Genomic DNA, 17,832 nt, shown 5'->3' on the forward strand with positions numbered 1-17,832 from the left:
GGCTACATATCATGAAGCAAATACGGGCCTTTAGAGCACATGTGCCTTCCTTTGACTTCTCTGTGACCTGGGCAGCTTGGCTCCGCTGCCCCAGGTCAGTCCGGTCCCACGAGCTCCCCGTCCCCTGGCCACCTGTGATTAGCATCAGGGCTTGACACACCATAAAGCCTTTTCATCCCACACGAGCCTCCAGCTAATCTCTTTCACACCTGACTGTTCCTGCTTTATGGCTTGTTTTCCAAACAGGAGATGTTCGTGTTTATTGGGGCCTGTTGATATCTGATGTGGGATCTGAGCCTTGCTGGGTAAATAATTGTGGGCTGGCTTAACTGGAATGTGGGATGGTCATCATGACTCTGCCTTTTCTTTTGTAATGTATACATTTATATGGCCATATCATAAAACAAGGAATGTATGCCTGAAGCAGGATATTTTGTATTTAAGGAGAAGCCCGTTTCTGTAAGTTTGTTAGCAGCCAATAAACTGATCTTTGACTTCACCCAGAAGACTCTGTGTTTCTGTAGGTCTGAAACAGGAAGAACCCGAAGTCATAGGGTGTGTTCCCCTGCACCGCTGGGCTTAAAATTCCCAGTACTTCAGTTGGCGCCCAACTCGGGACGATTTCAGCGGTACCGGTCCAAGCCAGAGGTTCGTGAGGAGCTTCGTGTGGAAATTCTGGAGGAAGGCCGCCACTTCATCGACCCCTGCATGTCGACGTGGTCCGAAAGTCTTTTCTGCGAGGTTCTCCGCGTCCCGACGGCTACGAAGGACTGCTGCCCTGATTAATCGCCCTGTTTTGTACCCTTGACGATTTTGGTAGAGCGGAACAATCGAGAGAGTCTTCTGGTGACGCCATTGATCATCGATATTCAGTTAAGTATAAGTGGAGCGTCTCCCAGTTTTGTTTGGTATTCTTTGGGATTTTTGGTATCCTTCGGGAGTATTTTGATTTGGAGTTTGCAAACGCCAAAGCCAGAGGACTCGTGTATTCACGAGACTATCGTAATCGATAATCCTTTGAAGTTTGGAACTAGACTAGTGAGCGAAGATGCCTGGTGCTAGTGTATTTGGAAGATTGTTTTGTTTGGGTTGTGGAAGGGATTTCCAGTTAGAGGATTCATGTCCGGTTCCTCCAATTGGAACTCCAACCTATGAGCTTTATGTAAAACATGGCGTGGGCCCCATTGCATATAATGAAGTATGGATTCGATACACCAGAAAGGACGGTATTTTAAAATGGCCCCAAAATGGTAGTTTCGATACAGATATCTTAGATAATTTGGAAGTGAAATTGTTTAAAAAGAAAGCCCGGCCGGCAATGTTTGATTCTTTCCGCCTATGGCGAAAGGAAGCCAAACAGAAGGAAATTAAGCTAGCGAAAAGAAATAAGAGAGAAAGAGGTATGTCAGTGATGCAAGCAGCTGTACAATTTAAAGATAATGAGGAGGAACAAATGAATGAGCAATTGCACAGACAGCGCAAACTAGGGATTGATAAATGTTACCCTGTTTTGTCACCCCTTGTGCAAGATGAGACAAAAGAGAAAGAGAAAGATTCCCTAATGTCCCATTTGCTAAGTTCGCCACCCCCATATGCGCAAAATGCCACAGCACCTCCACCTTCCCGCAGCCGCCAGCTCCTCTTCAGCTGGCTCCTATCCCTGCAGTGCAGCCCTCTCAAGGGTCGCCAGTTTTGTTACCTGTTGCCCCCGCGCTTCCTGCGACTTTGCCTACCACGCCAGCGGCTTCCCCTGGCGCTCCTTCTTACACTACCCAGGTACCTGTATCTGAATCCGTTTTTCTTCCCTCTGTCTATCCCCCTGTTTTCGCCTCAACTTCTCCTTCAGCACGACAACGACTAGCTAATGTAGTTACTAGTTTAATGTCGCCTCTCTTTGGGTCATCTAGTGCGACTCCTGGCTTACAGCATAAGCAATTGCGCAGTCAGCTGCCTGGTCCCGACGAGAAAGAGTTGTTAGATCATCTGGCGCGTAGGTGGACTGGTTTCCCTTCACTCTATGATGTGGAATCAGTCGTTAATGTTTTTCACCAATGGGATGCCCCAAAACAGAGGTATGTCTTTGATAAGATGTGTGAATTCCTCTGTGAGGAATTGGAGGATAATGGTGCAAACCCAAACCCACAGGAATTGTGTCGAGTGCGATTTGATTTTGAAACAGGTATAATTGTGGGCCCCAATGTAGATAAAGCAGTTGCGACTTTACTGTCCCTCAGAAATGGGGATTGTCAGCAATCATTGTTCGAACAGGAACTCCCTGTGGGGAAAAAGGTAAAAGCGCGCCAATATCTGATGCGTGAGGTTCCCCCAGTTTGGAGACCTGCTGATCCAAATGCTAATCCACCTGTCTTAGCACATTTTCAGCGTGTTTGGGTGCATGTCCCAAGGATGCGATCTGAGGTGTTAGGGCTTAAGCAGACATTGCCTGACCCCCGTAATAACCCTACAGGATATTATAAGGAGTTATCCCAAACTGCAGAATCGTGTGTCATGAATCTGGCTGACATAGATATGTTATTTGGGAATGTTGTTCCACAGCCTTTATGGGGATCCATCCGTAATACGGATCATGCGGCAGAACTAGGGGGTACATGGGCTAATATCGTTGCTGCAGACGCTAGACAAGTTGGTGACGCAAAGCCTGACCCTTTGGTAGCAGAACTCCCTGGTAGAATTATCACATACATGAAAACTATAATGCCCGCGATGCGCGTAAATTGGGATAAACTATCCGTATGTAAGCAGAAGAAAGATGAGACAGTGTCCGATTTTTTTACCAGGTTTGAAGAAACGTTTATCGACCACAGTGGTCAAGACATGAGCACTGAAGGTGGCCAACAGTTATTTGTTGATAAATTTGTGCAGAATCTACTTCCCGAGTTGTGTAAAAAATTCAAAGACTCAGAAAGTTCCTGGGCTGTTTCCTCTTCAGCGCAAATACTGGCTACTGCACAGTATTATGAAAATAGAGATAAAGATGAGAAAGATAGAACAGATAAGAAAACGAAAGAACTGAAAACAAAGGTCCTCTTGCAGCAGGCTTATCCACCACGTGGAGGACAGAATAATTATAGGCAAACACAAGGTATCTATCAGCAACCCCAACAATTTCAGAATAATCAGCAAATGAATGGGTATTATCAACCACGAATCCCTGTAGGTCCCAACCAATGTTCATATTGCAAAGAGGAAGGTCATTTTAAATATAGTTGTCCTAAATTAATGCAGCGTAACAGTAATGCGTATGGCGCAAGAGGTAGAGGTGGTCAGCAAGCTCCTAGAGGCAGAGGGCGTGGAAATGTTCCCCAGAACGCGTGTCGTCTTCCGCCTCAAAATACCATAAATAGCTTTCATCAGCAAGCCAACGCGACTGGTAATACAGCTCAGTACTACAATAATGATTATTATGCAGAAGATGACAATGTAGAAGATAATGATTACTAGGACAACCGTAGACAGAGAGTGGGAGTTGTTTCAGTGCCAGTGGATAAGAGCGGACCTTATGTTAAAGTAACTACAGCAAATGTAACGGAGCCCTTTCTGCTGGATACTGGTGCTGCAAAGAGTTCAATCATGCATTCAAAACTCCCTGGCGCGCCTTTGTCTGGCGAAATGAATGTTTCAGTAGGTTTTTCTGGCGCCCCAGTTAGGAACCCGATTTCTAGTCCTATGTCACTTTCTGTTGGACCTTGTTAGCTAAAAGCACCCCTCATCCTAACTACAGGTTGTGGTGAAAATTTGCTAGGATTAGATTTGCTAAAAAGATTGCATGCGACGCTATATTGTTCTCCCTCAGGAGCACAACTTACATTAGGTAAGAAAGTGATTTCCCCAATGTATTTGTCTAAAAATGCAATGCCACCTGAATTGTCATCCCTTCCGGATGCCCTTTGGGCCACTGGTCCCAATGATGTGGGTCTCCTGGAAATACCGCCATATGTGGTCACTTTAAAAGCCAATGTCAGATTGCCACGTATTCCCCAGTACAAGATCTCCAATGAAGGTCAGAAAGCATTGTTAGCAATTGTCAGTGATTTGATTAAAAAGGGTGCAATTGAAGAGACAAGAGGCAACGTTTGCAATAGTCCTGTTTTACCTGTCTTAAAACGAATGGACCCTTCACAGCCACCTGTTTACAGATTTGTGATTGATCTTAGAGAGGTTAATAAGATTGTTGTGCCACAGTTTCCAGTTGTCCCTGATATAACTGCCTTGTTAACCATGATTCCAGCTTCCGCTGCATGGTTCTCAGTGATCGATCTAAAGAATGCTTTCTTTAGCATCCCAATTGCAGAGGAGAGCAGAGACATTTTTGGCTTCAGTTTAGGAGGTCGCAGCTTCCGCTTTAAACGCGCTCCCCAGGGCTACTGTGAAAATCCATCAATATACAGTCAGGCTTTAAAAGCGCAGCTTGATGCACTGGTTTTACCCAGTGGCGCTATCCTTATTCAGTACGTTGACGATATACTAATCGCCGCGGATACTGAAAAGATTTGCAAAAACGCTACCTTGTCATTGTTGCGTCATTTGTCTGCCTTCCATCACAAAGTGTCTCTCTCGAAGCTGCAATATTGTCGACAAGAAGTGACCTACTTAGGTCATCTCTTATCGAAGGAGGGAAGGAAACTGACCCCAGAGAGAATTCAGGCCATTGCACAGTTGAGTGTGCCAAGAACACAGAGAGAAGTGCGTGCTTTCTTGGGCATTACTTCATACTGTAGGCATTGGATTCCCAATTTTTCCTTGTTGGCAAAACCTTTGTTAGCATTAACATGCAAAGACACACCGAATCCTGTCCCATGGTCTGAAGAGTGTCAGAAAAGTTTTTGGGAATTGCGTAATGCATTATGTTCAGCTCCTGTGTTGGGTACCCCTGACTACAGCAAGCCTTTTACATTGTATGTTCATGAAAAAGATGGTTGCGCATTATCAGTGTTAACACAGCCTTTTGGCGATAGACCGCGTCCATGCGCATATTTTTCGTCAACCTTGGACCCGGTAGCGAGGGCATTGCCAAGTTGTCTGAGAGCCACAGCCGCCGCAGCTATGTCTATTCGACAGTCTGCTGGCCTAGTAATGGATAATACATTGATTGTTATGGTTCCACATGCTGTGGACACATTGTTAAACAGGACCAAGACACAACACTTAACTAGTGCGCGATTATCCGGATATGAGCTGACACTGTTAGCAAATCATATACACATAAAGAGATGCAACACGTTGAATCCAGCTACATTATTACCAGTTCAAGCAGACCTAGATGAGATTGAGCAACATGATTGTCTGTTCAGAACAGAAGAAGAGACGAAAGGAAGAGTAGATCTTAAAGATACTCCCCTGACTGAGTGTGATGGTACTTTATGGGTGGATGGTTCGTGTTTCAAGCTTCCGAATGGTGATACGACTGCTGCATATGCTATCACGACTTTGCACACGATTGTTGAAACTGCACGTGTGCCACAAAATTCGGCTCAAGCAGCAGAATTGATTGCCCTTACGAGAGCATGCGTGTTGTCTGAAGGAATGAAAGTAAACATATATACGGATAGCCAGTACGCCTTTGGCGTGGCGCACAGTTTTGGGCGATTGTGGAAAGAACGTGGGTTCCTGACTTCGCATGGAGCTAAGATTCAGAATGGCAAGTTGGTGAATGATCTCCTTGAGTCGCTGACCCTACCGTTACAAGTTGCGATTATGAAATGCAGTGCGCACAAGAAAATCACTGATGAAGTTGGTCGTGGTAATGCGTTTGCTGATGAAACCGCGAAAGAAACAGCAAAAGATGTGAAGACTCGAATGTATGTTGCAGGCCCTGCAAGATGGGTTGGTGATGTTGGAATGTGTGAAAACACAATAGAGAGTGTGAAGTCCCTTCAAGCTGAAGCCACAGAGAAAGAGTTGAGCAAGTGGAGAGAAAGTACGGGTAAGTTGGATGAGAATGGTTGTTGGATTGATTTGTCAGAACATAGGCGATGGTTGTTACCTGATGCATATGTGCTTCCAGTGGTTACTATGGCACATGGAATGGCACATATCAGTACGAAAGGAATCTGTAAGTTGTTGGCTCCAGTATGGCAGAATGCTGGGATTCCCAAGTGTGCAGAGAATGTGGTCAAGAATTGTATGGTATGCTTGAAATACAACCCTGGTAGGGGAACCCCAACTCCAGCTGGTCATTTTGCGCCTCCATCATATCCATTTGAAGTTTTGCAGCTAGATTTTATCCACATGGAAAGGTGCAACAACCTAAAATATGTATTGGTGGTTGTTTGCGCTTTTTCAAAATGGATAGAAGCCTATGCCCTAAAGGACAACACTGCTCTATCCACAGCCAAAGCCCTTGTGAAGGAATTTTTTCCTAGGTTTGGAATGCCAAGAATGGTGTGGAGTGATAATGGGAGTGAGTTTGTGGGTCAAGTGATGAAGAATGTGTGTGAGGGGTTGGGGATAAAGCAAAAGTTCCATGCTGCAAATCACCCCCAATCAGCTGGATTAGTAGAGCGCTACAATGGCGCTCTAAAACTCAAGCGGGCCAAAGTCCAGGCGAGCTTCGGTCTTAAATGGCCTGACGCTCTGCCTCTAGCACTCCTGTCCACCAGAATGACCGTACACTCACGAGTGGGACTTAGCCCATACGAGATTATTTTTGGCCGCCCGGCCAATGTATGGGGTGTGCCAAGACCGACGAAATTCAGCGAAATCGAACATCCAGTACTGCTTGATTATTTGTACGAATTGATGGCTAAATTGCGTGTTTTACACCAACAGGTGCATGATACTCTCCCCCAGGCCTCTGAGGCTCCAGGACACCCTATCGACCCTGGCACATGGGTGCTCGTCCAAAATTTCCAGCGCAAAAGCAACGATGAGCCCCGTTGGATTGGCCCTCATCTCGTACTTCTGTCTACAAGATCAGCTGTTCAAGTAAAGGGGAAAAAGAACTGGATCCACGGCGCCCACATCAAAAGGATCCCTTTGCCTCTGCCGTATGACCAGTGGGTCCAGGAGGGTATCGCTGACTCTGAAACAGACACTGTACCTCGTTTTGTGCCGTTCAGTGATGCACGCGTACGAGGCACAGCCTCAACACAAGAAAGTGACGAAATTTTGCAAGAAGCTGTGCCACCGTCAATTCGATTGGACACTACAGAGCCTGAACTCTTGTTTCAAGATCAGACAGTACCTGGCCGTTTTCACTATAACTTAAGACCAAGGCCTATGGACAAATAAATATTCTTTTCCTTACCTTTTTGTTTTTTGATATCATAGCTCTCCCATCTGAAGGACTTTCTTGATTTTTGTTTTTCGAACCACCATCCGGGTTCAGCCGCAGGGTCGCGGTGCCAAGACTTTGGGGTACAGGCCGAAGACGTTAGGTCAACGGTTCTGGTTGGTCTAGGGCGTTCCCTGGACTGACAGGCGTACTCCTTAGCAGAAGATACTCACCCGCCGCGAGCGGCACGATTAGAGGATGGAGTTTTTCAAGATGGAGAGTCCCGCTGAGGAAATGAACTTTAAAGCAAGAATGTGTAAAATAATAAAGAGCAAACGTTTTGTATTTTTATGTCTGTTTGTATTATGTAGTATGGTAGTGTTTACTGTAGGATTTGTATTCTTCTCCTCTCAAGAGCCCATTGCAACCACTGAACAGCCTATACCTCCTCCTACTGTCTCCTCACACTCTTTTCACCCTCTGCCTGAACATGAACAAGCTAGACGGTCTGAGTTTGTAAATAACTCGTTTATTCAGCTCCTGCACCAGCACCAACTAGTCATGAATACAACCAATTGCTGGGTGTGTGGTTTAATGCCACATACCATTAATAAGGGTATTCCTTATCTAGTACTGCTGTTTAGTTACAATGGATCGTCATGGGCATTCCAGACCATGTTTCTCTTTGCTCTAGATGTGTACTCCCCGCGACAACCGCGTTCCATCAGACCTAGCACAAATAATAAAGCTTTAATGAAAGGAGTTGCCGATATGAGCAGAGATATCGACGCATACTCATTTATACCCAAGGAGGAATTGAGAGCTTATGTAGGGTGGAACACGACGGGGTATAGTATTAGTCTGGGTGAAAGACAGTGAAAAATCTCATCCCCAATCTGGGTCGTACCCCACATAGGTCGGTTCTGTTTACAAGGTAATGGTCAGAATCCAAGAGCTCAACTGGGAAGAAGTGACTGTACTGAAACATACACTTTTCCGTCACAGTTTTCCCCTGCGTTTTTGGCTGCCAAGGGTACATATTTTGTCTGCAATGACCGAGCATATACATGGTTGCCCCCTGATTTCTCGGGCACATGTTATATTGCAAACCTGCTACCGCCAACATTTACTGCTGCCTCTGACTATCACAAGACCAGAGTTGTGAGAGGCGTGATTAGTAAGGAGGATACTGCCGGTCAGGAAGCAGGAGACTTCTTTTTGGGTTTCCTGCCGTTTTGGGGACCTATGGTCAATAGTAGGAACCTGAGACAACTGACTTGTGTGGTTGAATCCACTGTTAATGTTACGGCTGGTGCCCTTGGTAATTTGACAGCTGAGCTCCAAGCGGATCGCCTCATGACTTTGCAGAACCGTATGGTTCTAGACGTCATACTTGCAGACCGCGGTGGGGTATGTAAGGTCATCCAATCCAGTTGTTGCATTTTCATACCAGATAACGCTCCAACAGTTTATCAAGCCATCTCCAAACTGCATAGAATATCTGAATCCATACACGTGGATAAAGGAGATTGGTCACTAGTGGGGTGGTTCTGGGAACTGATATCTGCCTGGGGTTGGAAGATTCTGATGATCATTGGAATGATCTTAGCCATCCTTTTCCTGTTCTGTCTGTGCATACAGTGTGCTCCTGCGATATGTGGCCTCTGTGCTACATTATGTGTAAGGAAACCTGTATCGAGGGACGAGCTAAGTAATAGGATGATGCTACAGCAACATCTCCATGACTTCATGAATATTGACCTAGACTCGGATTGATGTGAGTATAGTTATTGCCTATGTAAGGGCAAAAGGAGGGTCTGTCGTACTTTGAAATTTGGGACCGCGTAGGAGGCAGGGCCCTACCCCTGTCTATCCCGGTATTAGCGAACCGCGAATGGTCAATGCGGTATGTACAAGTGCTTTGTGTAACGTTTTAGCTATGAATGCACTGTGTATACGTCATTATACATTGACTTCGTGGGTTCCATCTTAGAGCGGTGGCCATCTTATGGTTGCCCTCACATAGGCTACATATCATGAAGCAAATACGGGCCTTTAGAGCACATGTGCCTTCCTTTGACTTCTCTGTGACCTGGGCAGCTTGGCTCCGCTGCCCCAGGTCAGTCTGGTCCCACGAGCTCCCCGTCCCCTGGCCACCTGTGATTAGCATCAGGGCTTGACACACCATAAAGCCTTTTCATCCCACACGAGCCTCCAGCTAATCTCTTTCACACCTGACTGTTCCTGCTTTATGGCTTGTTTTCCAAACAGGAGATGTTCGAGTTTATTGGGGCCTGTTGATATCTGATGTGGGATCTGAGCCTTGCTGGGTAAATAATTGTGGGCTGGCTTAACTGGAATGTGGGATGGTCATCATGACTCTGCCTTTTCTTTTGTAATGTATACATTTATATAGCCATATCATAAAACAAGGAATGTATGCCTGAAGCAGGATATTTTGTATTTAAGGAGAAGCCCGTTTCTGTAATTTTTTAGCAGTCTCCTGAGAACATACACGCTGTTGTACTTCTAGGATACCTGTAATTGGTCTGCATCCAATAAACTGATCTTTGACTTCACCCAGAAGACTCTGTGTTTCTGTAGGTCTGAAACAGGAAGAACCCGAAGTCATAGGGTGTGTTCCCCTGCACCGCTGGGCTTAAAATTCCCAGTACTTCAAGCAACCAAAGGATCCAGTGAAGGACATAGAAAAGTTACTAAGAAAAAAATACATATTCTGACTCATAATACCTTGGTAAACACTTCATTAACCACCTTACCAAAATTAGCACAATATAGAATGTATATTATTACCAAAATACTTCTAAAACATTCTTCTAAACATTTACTGTATTTTAATTAAATACAAACTACGAGGGTTTTGGTCCATTGTAATAAGCCTCTGCCAAATCCTATATAAGTAACAGAAAAAATAATAATGCTACTTGCCTCAAAGTCAAACGCATGTGCTTAAGTTAATCTTTGGGCATTATGATGGATATAAACTATAACACATATGTACTCATTGTGCCCAAGTGGGCAGGGATGTTGGTGTTTCTATCATTGGGTCATAATCTCTCTCGATTCTGTTACATTGGTAATTGGTGGATCAGTTTGAATAGTTATCTCTATATAGAGTGATCTAAACAATTAATAAATAAACAACATTGGTGTGTGATGAGTGAAAAACATAATGTGAAAAAAGAAGAAAAAAGAGTGAGTCAGATCTAATGGAGAATTGGTTCAAAGGTCTAAAGTAGGCAGTTACCGTTATATTAGTTTGACAGAGATGGATGATTAAAGGTGTACACTCATTGCCTCATCAGCATTCATGCCATTCGGAATTTTACAATCCAACAGGATTATGTATCTCGATTCTAGTCTCCTAAGGGCTAGTTGTCTATTGCCTCCTCTGATGTTCTTTTTTACACTGTCGATAACAAAATAAGTAAGATCCTCCGCTTTGCCGCCATGTAATGTATTAATATGGCGGGCCACTGGATACGTAGGGTCATCATTATTGATGGCCCTTAGATGTTGTAGTATCCTAATATGTACGGGATGAATGGAACTTCCCACGTACATTTTGTTGCAGGTGCAACATAGCACATATACCGCGAAATCTGTTTTACAAGTGTAGTTCTCTCTGATCTCGAGCGGAGTTTTTCTTAGAGGAGTGGAGACTAGTCTAGTGTTTATTCCATGTTTGCAGGCTTTGCACTTAGTGCATTTGAAAAACCTTTTTGGGATTTGAGCCAACTACCACCTTTGTCCTGCACAGGAGCATTGGACACAAGTTCTCGTTTCATAGATTTTGCTCTCCTGAAGGTTAACTGAGGAAGCTTACTGCAGGAGGGGCCTATGGTAGAATCACAACGCACTATTGGCCAGTGTCTATACAAAATTTTTCGTAGATTGGAATGGTATGTATTGTACCCTGTAATTAATCTGGGTGTCTGTTCTGCAGATTCCCTTGAGACTGTCTTGCTTTCCCTGTTTTTGAATATGAGATCTTCCCTGGTGGTAGCTCTACACTTCTGTTTTGCTGTCTCTAAAGTTTTTGACTTATAACCTCTGTTACTAAGGCTCTTGAATAGGTTTTCTGTGGAATCTTTCAAACTCTCTTGAGTGCTGCAGTTCCGTTTCATTCGCAAACACTCGGCATAGGGAATGCTTCCAATGAGATTAATGGGATGAAAACTTTGGGCATGCAGAATAGCATTCCCTGATGTTGGTTTCCTGAATGTGCGTGAATGTACTTTGTTATTGCTAATGTACAATTGTAAGTCAAGGTATACAATAGACTTCCTACTTGTGGTGCTTGTAAATTTAAGATTTAGGTCATTGCTATTGATTTTATCAGCATACACAATGGCACCTTGTTCAGTGCCCTTCCACAGAAAAAAATATCATCTATGTAGCGTTGGAACAGTACTACATTTTCAGACATCTGTGTATTGTATGTCCTCATGAGTACTTGTTCCTCCCACCAGCCCATATGCAAATTCGCATAGCTGGGGGCGAAGCAAGTACCCATGGCTGTGCCCTGTGTCTGTTTGTATAGTAACCTATCAAACATAAAGATGTTGTTCTCCAGGCACCATTCCATCATATGTAGTAACATAAGTGTATGTTGGTAAAAACCTATATCCCTTGTAGTCAGATAGTATTTTGCTGTATTCAGGCCATCGTGGTGCCTGATACTTGTGTACAGACTTTGTGCATTCAACGTGACAAACACACAGTCTTCATGCCAATTACAATCAAAGATTTTAGTTAGGAAATCCCCAGTGTCTTTAGTATATGCAGGTAAAGCTTGGACGAGTGGTTGAAGGAAAAATTCAATAAATGTGCTTGTATTTTCAAACAGGCTCCCAATGGCAGATATAATTGGCCTGCCCGGTGGACACTGTACATTTTTATGGACTTTCGGGAGCAGATAGAGTTGTGGTGTCACAGGATAGTCATTTCTCATTAAATCTAACTCATTCCTTGTAATCAACCCGTTCCCTCTCCATTCGTATAAACATCTGTGGTATTTCTCTTTGATGCTGATAATATTGGTGGCACTAATGCATGTGTAACAATCCTTGTCCGATAGTTGTGTCATTGCTTCTTTGTTGTACATTTCAAGAGGCCAAAGCACAACATTGCCCCCTTTATCTGACCATCGTACAACTATGTTGGGGCGCTCTTTTATTCTTTGCATGACTCTGGAGTATTTTGTTAGTTCGTTATGCCTGGTTTTATTAAAAACATTACTGCTTTCAATGGCCAATTCCTTAAGATCTGTAATCACTTTATCTGCAAAAATGTCAATATTGTCCCTAGGCATTAGTGGGTTAAAGACAGATTTCGGTCTGAACGGAGTAACAACAGTTGCATATATGTTTAGATCTGATCTAATTGCTGCTTGACCACTAGTTACTACATCGGTTGTACCATCAGTTTCCAGCTCCATCATATCTCTCAGAAAAGTAATATCCGCTACATTTAGAGTATTTAATTCTGTGGACACTGTGCCTCCATGTTCACTTTCATCAGTTCTTTCTTTCATGTTAAAGAAATGTCTAGTCTGCGTATAATCAAAGTTTGTTTCTTTGCAAAATGATAGCCCTAGAGCAAGGATTTGTTCATCCTCCTGTTTCAAAGCCATGGTTGTTACATTTATGACAGTGTTCTCTGTTCCTGTTGTATCTTTAATCTCCTTCTGTATGTTGATTTTTGTGTTGTACTTGCCCCAACGCCGGTTCTTCCACCTTCTGCTCCTTGATTCTGAGCCCAGTTTGATGTACGCTCCTGTCGCGGAGGTCTTGGGCGTAGACTCATCAAACGCTCCACGCGTAAAAAACCGAGCTCCTGAATCAGTGTTGGTGCATTGCGCGCTTGATCCCTACTACCACTTGCTTCAGGATCAGACTCTACTTCTGAACTCAGCTCAGATTTAGTTATATATGTATATGTATATCCACATTGTACTTCAAATATATATATATATATATATATATATATATATATATATATATATATATATATATAGTCACTGAAAAAAACATAGGTTTCAGGGACGTTACGGTTAGTTGGACATTTCACTCGTACAAAACCATAGAAATTCAGCTGTTATAGTTAGTTCAGCTGACTATAACTCGCGCCCCCTTAATTCACTGCTGATGACGTCACATATTACATCATTCATGACATGGTCAGTGACATTACTGATGACATCTCAAATGACATCACTGATGACATCACTGGTGACATCATCCAGTGACTGTGTTTCTGTAAAGACTAAATATGTTTAATATATATGCCAAGGTGTATTGAAGAATGAGTGGGTGTATACGTGTCTGGATGGAGGATTTAGTAGGTGCGTAACTGACTGTGTAAGTGAGTGATTAAATGTGTCTTACTTAATGCATGGGTTAGTGACTAAACTGTGTAAATGTCTGTATCAGCCTTTCTGTTGTTGAGTAAGCTACTGCATGGGTTGGTCAGTAGCTACATGAGTGTCTATATGGGTTATTGATTGGTTGCCTGAGTATTTGTTTGGGAGACTGAGTGTGTGTGTGGGTTGGTGTGAATGGATGGCTTAGTAGTACATGTCTAAGTAACTAGATATGTAAAAGACAGTGTATGTGAGAGTTGGAGTATATAAATGACTATACGTGAGAGTCAGTGATTGTGAGAGTGGCTGTATGGATGAGTGTGTACTTGTATCAGGGATTGTATAAGAGAGTAAATATGTGTTATTATCTGTATGAATAAGTGAGGTGGTGTGTGTATAACTGTATAGGTGAGTAAATGGGAGTGTGATTGATTCTTTGCATGACTGACTAGGTGTGTGAGTAACTCCATGGAGGAGTGGCCGTGTTTGAGTGTCTGTATAGGTGTATGAGTGCATATGATAGTGTTGTATTAATGAGTGACTGTATGTATGAGTGATTGTATGGGTGAATGAGTGGATGTGTGTGTAGACCTAGGAATCAGTGAGTCGGTATGTAGTAACTGGTATTGGTGTGTCTTTGGTTTAAAAAATGGTAGTCTGTATTTTAGAGTGGGTGTATCAAAGTTTAGATTAGTGTGTGAGGAGGTGCATCAGATTATTAGGTGGATGATGTCATCAGTGATGTCATCAGTGATGTCATTTGAGCTGTCATCAATGATGTCACTGACCATGTCATGAGTGATCTAATATGTGACGTCATCAGCAGTGCATTGTGGGGGCGCAAGTTAGAGTTACCTCAACTAACTATAACGGCCGAATTTCTCTGGTTTTGTATGACTGAAATGTCTAACTAACTATAACGTCCCTGAAACCTGTGGTTTTTTTCAGTGAATGTCTAAGTTTTTTTTAAATGCTAATTTCTAACTATAATGTCCCTGAAACCTATGTTTTTTTCAGTGAATTTCTAAGGTTTTTTAAATGCTAATTAATAACTATAATGTCCCTGAAACCTATGGGTTTTTTCAGTGAATTTCTAAGGTTTTTTAAATGCTCATTTCTAACTATGCCTACATAGGTAGTACATGTGCAGAAAGAGGAAGAAAGGCATAGAAATAAGCAATGGAAATGCAGAAAGAGGCAACAGAAGTCCTGAAAGATGAAGAAAGGTGCAGAAAAAAGCAAGAGATATGCAGAAAGAACCAACAGAGGTGCACAAAGAGGCCTTGTTGCAAAGTCATTCTGTGCCCCCAACTTTTTGCTGGCTGGTACAGGTGGTAACTGACTCTGACTAACCAGGCCCAGAGCCAGTGCTATGCTAAAAGACACATAGAATACAGTGGAAACGCCTACATACATTAGGGTACACTATGGGTTGGGGTATCCCTGTGATTGGCATGACCTCTCCTTGAAGGCCCTAGTACATAATAGGGCAGAAAGAAGCAAGAGTAGTGCAGACAGAACCAACAGAGGTGCACAAATAGGCAAGAGGGGTATGGAAAGAGGAATGAGGGGTGCAGAAAGGAGCAAGATAAGTGCAGAAAGAAGCAACAGAGGTGCTTAAAGAAGCAAGAGGGGTACAGAAAGAGGCAAGATAAGTGCAAAAATAAGCAAAGGAGGTGCCAAAAGAGGCAAGAGAAGTGCACAAACAGGCAAGAAAGGTACAGAAAGAGGCAACAGGGGTGCAGAAAGAGGTAAGATAAGTGCAAAAATAAGCAAAGGAGGTGCCAAAAGAGGCAAGAGAACTGCAGAAAAAGGCAAGAGAGGTGCACAAAGAGGCAAAAGGGGTACAGCAAGAGGAATGAGGGGTGCAGAAAGGAGCAAGATAAGTGCAGAAAGAAGCAACAGAGGTGCTTAAAGAAGCAAGAGGGGTACAGAAAGAGGCAAGATAAGTGCAAAAATAAGCAAAGGAGGTGCCAAAAGAGGCAAGAGAAGTGCACAAACAGGCAAGAAAGGTACAGAAAGAGGCAACAGGGGTGCAGAAAGAGGTAAGAGGGATACCGAAATTTGCAAGAGAGGTACAGAAAGAAGCAGGAGCAGTCCAGAAAGAAGCAGGAAAAGTGCAGAAAGAAGCAAGAGAGGTGTAGAAATAGGGAAGAGGGTGCGGAAAGAGGTATGAGGATATAGATATTTTCAAAAGAGGTTCAGAAAGAAGCAACAGCAGTGCAGAAAGAACTAACAGAGGTGCTGAAAGAGGTGCAAAGGGTACAGAAAGAGTCAGGAGAAGTACAGAAAGAAGCAACAGAGGTACAGAAAGAAGCAAGAGAGGTTCAGAAAGAAGCAAGAGAAGTGCAGAAAGAAGCAAGAGAGGTGCAGAAAGAGGGAAGACAAGTGCAGAAAGAGACAACAGGGGTTCAGAAAGAGGCAATAGAAGTGCAGAAAGAGGCAAGTGAGGTGCAGAAGGAGGCAAGAGAACTGCATAAAGAGGCAAGAGAGTTGCAGAAACAGGCAAAAGGGGTGCAGAAAGAGGGAACAAGTGTGCAGACAGAGGCAAGAGAGGTACGGGAAGAGGGGTACAGAAAGAGGCAAGAGGGATGCAGAAATTTGTAAAAGAGGTACAGAAAGAAGCAAGAGCAGTTCATAAAGAACCAACAGAGGTGCAAAAAGAGGTGAGAGGGGTGCAGAAATAAGTAGGAGAGGTGCAAAAGAGGCAAGAAAGGTACAGAAAGAGGCAACAGGGGTGCAGAAAGAGGTAAGAGGGATACAGAAATTTGCAAGAGAGGTACAGAAAGAAGCAGGAGCAGTCCAGAAAGAAGCAGGAAAAGTGCAGAAAGAAGCAAGAGAGGTGTAGAAATAGGGAAGAGGGTGCGGAAAGAGGTATGAGGATATAGATATTTTCAAAAGAGGTTCAGAAAGAAGCAACAGCAGTGCAGAAAGAACTAACAGAGGTGCTGAAAGAGGTGCAAAGGGTACAGAAAGAGTCAGGAGAAGTACAGAAAGAAGCAACAGAGGTACAGAAAGAAGCAAGAGAGGTACAGAAACAGGCAGGAAAGGTGCAGATAGAGGGAACAAGGGTGCAAAAAGAGGCAAGAGAGGGGCAGAAAGAAGGAAGAGCGGTGCAGAAAGAGGCAAGAGGGGTGCAGAAAGAAGCAAGAGAGGTTCAGAAAGAAGCAAGAGAAGTGCAGAAAGAAGCAAGAGAGGTGCAGAAAGAGGGAAGACAAGTGCAGAAAGAGACAACAGGGGTTCAGAAAGAGGCAATAGAAGTGCAGAAAGAGGCAAGTGAGGTGCAGAAGGAGGCAAGAGAACTGCATAAAGAGGCAAGAGAGTTGCAGAAACAGGCAAAAGGGGTGCAGAAAGAGGGAACAAGTGTGCAGACAGAGGCAAGAGAGGTACGGGAAGAGGGGTACAGAAAGAGGCAAGAGGGATGCAGAAATTTGTAAAAGAGGTACAGAAAGAAGCAAGAGCAGTTCATAAAGAACCAACAGAGGTGCAAAAAGAGGTGAGAGGGGTGCAGAAATAAGTAGGAGAGGTGCAAAAGAGGCAAGACAAGTACTGAAAGAACGGTGCAAAAAGAATAAAGAGAAGTGCAGAAAGAAGCAAGAGAGGCACTGAAAGAGGCGTGAAGGGTGCAGAAAGAGCTAGAGAAGTACAGAAAGAAGCAACATAGGTAAAGAAAAAGGCAAGAGAGGTGCAGAAACAGGTAGAAAAGGTGCAGAAAGAGGGAACCAGGGTGTGAAAAGAGGCAAGAGAGGAGCAGAAAGAGGGAAGAAGGGTACAGAAAGAGGCAAGAGGGGTGCAAAAAGAAGCAAGGGAGATGCAGAACATTGCAAGAGAAGTGCAGAAACAAGCAAGAGAAGTGCAGAAAGAACCAACAGAGGTGCAAAAAGAGGCAAGAGGGGTGCAGAAAGAGGCAGTAGAGGTACACAAAGAGGCAACAGAGGTAAAGAAAGAAGCAGGAGGAGTACAGCATGAAGGAAGAGAAGTGCAGAAAGAGTCAAGAGAATTGCTGAAAGAAGCAACAGAGGTATAGAAAGAAGCAAGAGAAGTACAGAAAGAGGCACGTAAGGTGCAGAAAGAAGCAAGAGCAGTGCAGAAAGAACCACCAGAGGTGCAAAAAGAAGCAAGAGGCATGCAGAAATAAGTAGGAGAGGTGCACAAAGAGGCATGACAAGTACAGAAAGAGGCAGGAGGGGTGCAAAAAGAAGGAAGAGAAGTG

Source organism: Triturus cristatus, chromosome 7 (assembly GCF_964204655.1).
Source record: "Triturus cristatus chromosome 7, aTriCri1.1, whole genome shotgun sequence".
Taxonomy (NCBI): Eukaryota; Metazoa; Chordata; class Amphibia; order Caudata; family Salamandridae; genus Triturus; species Triturus cristatus.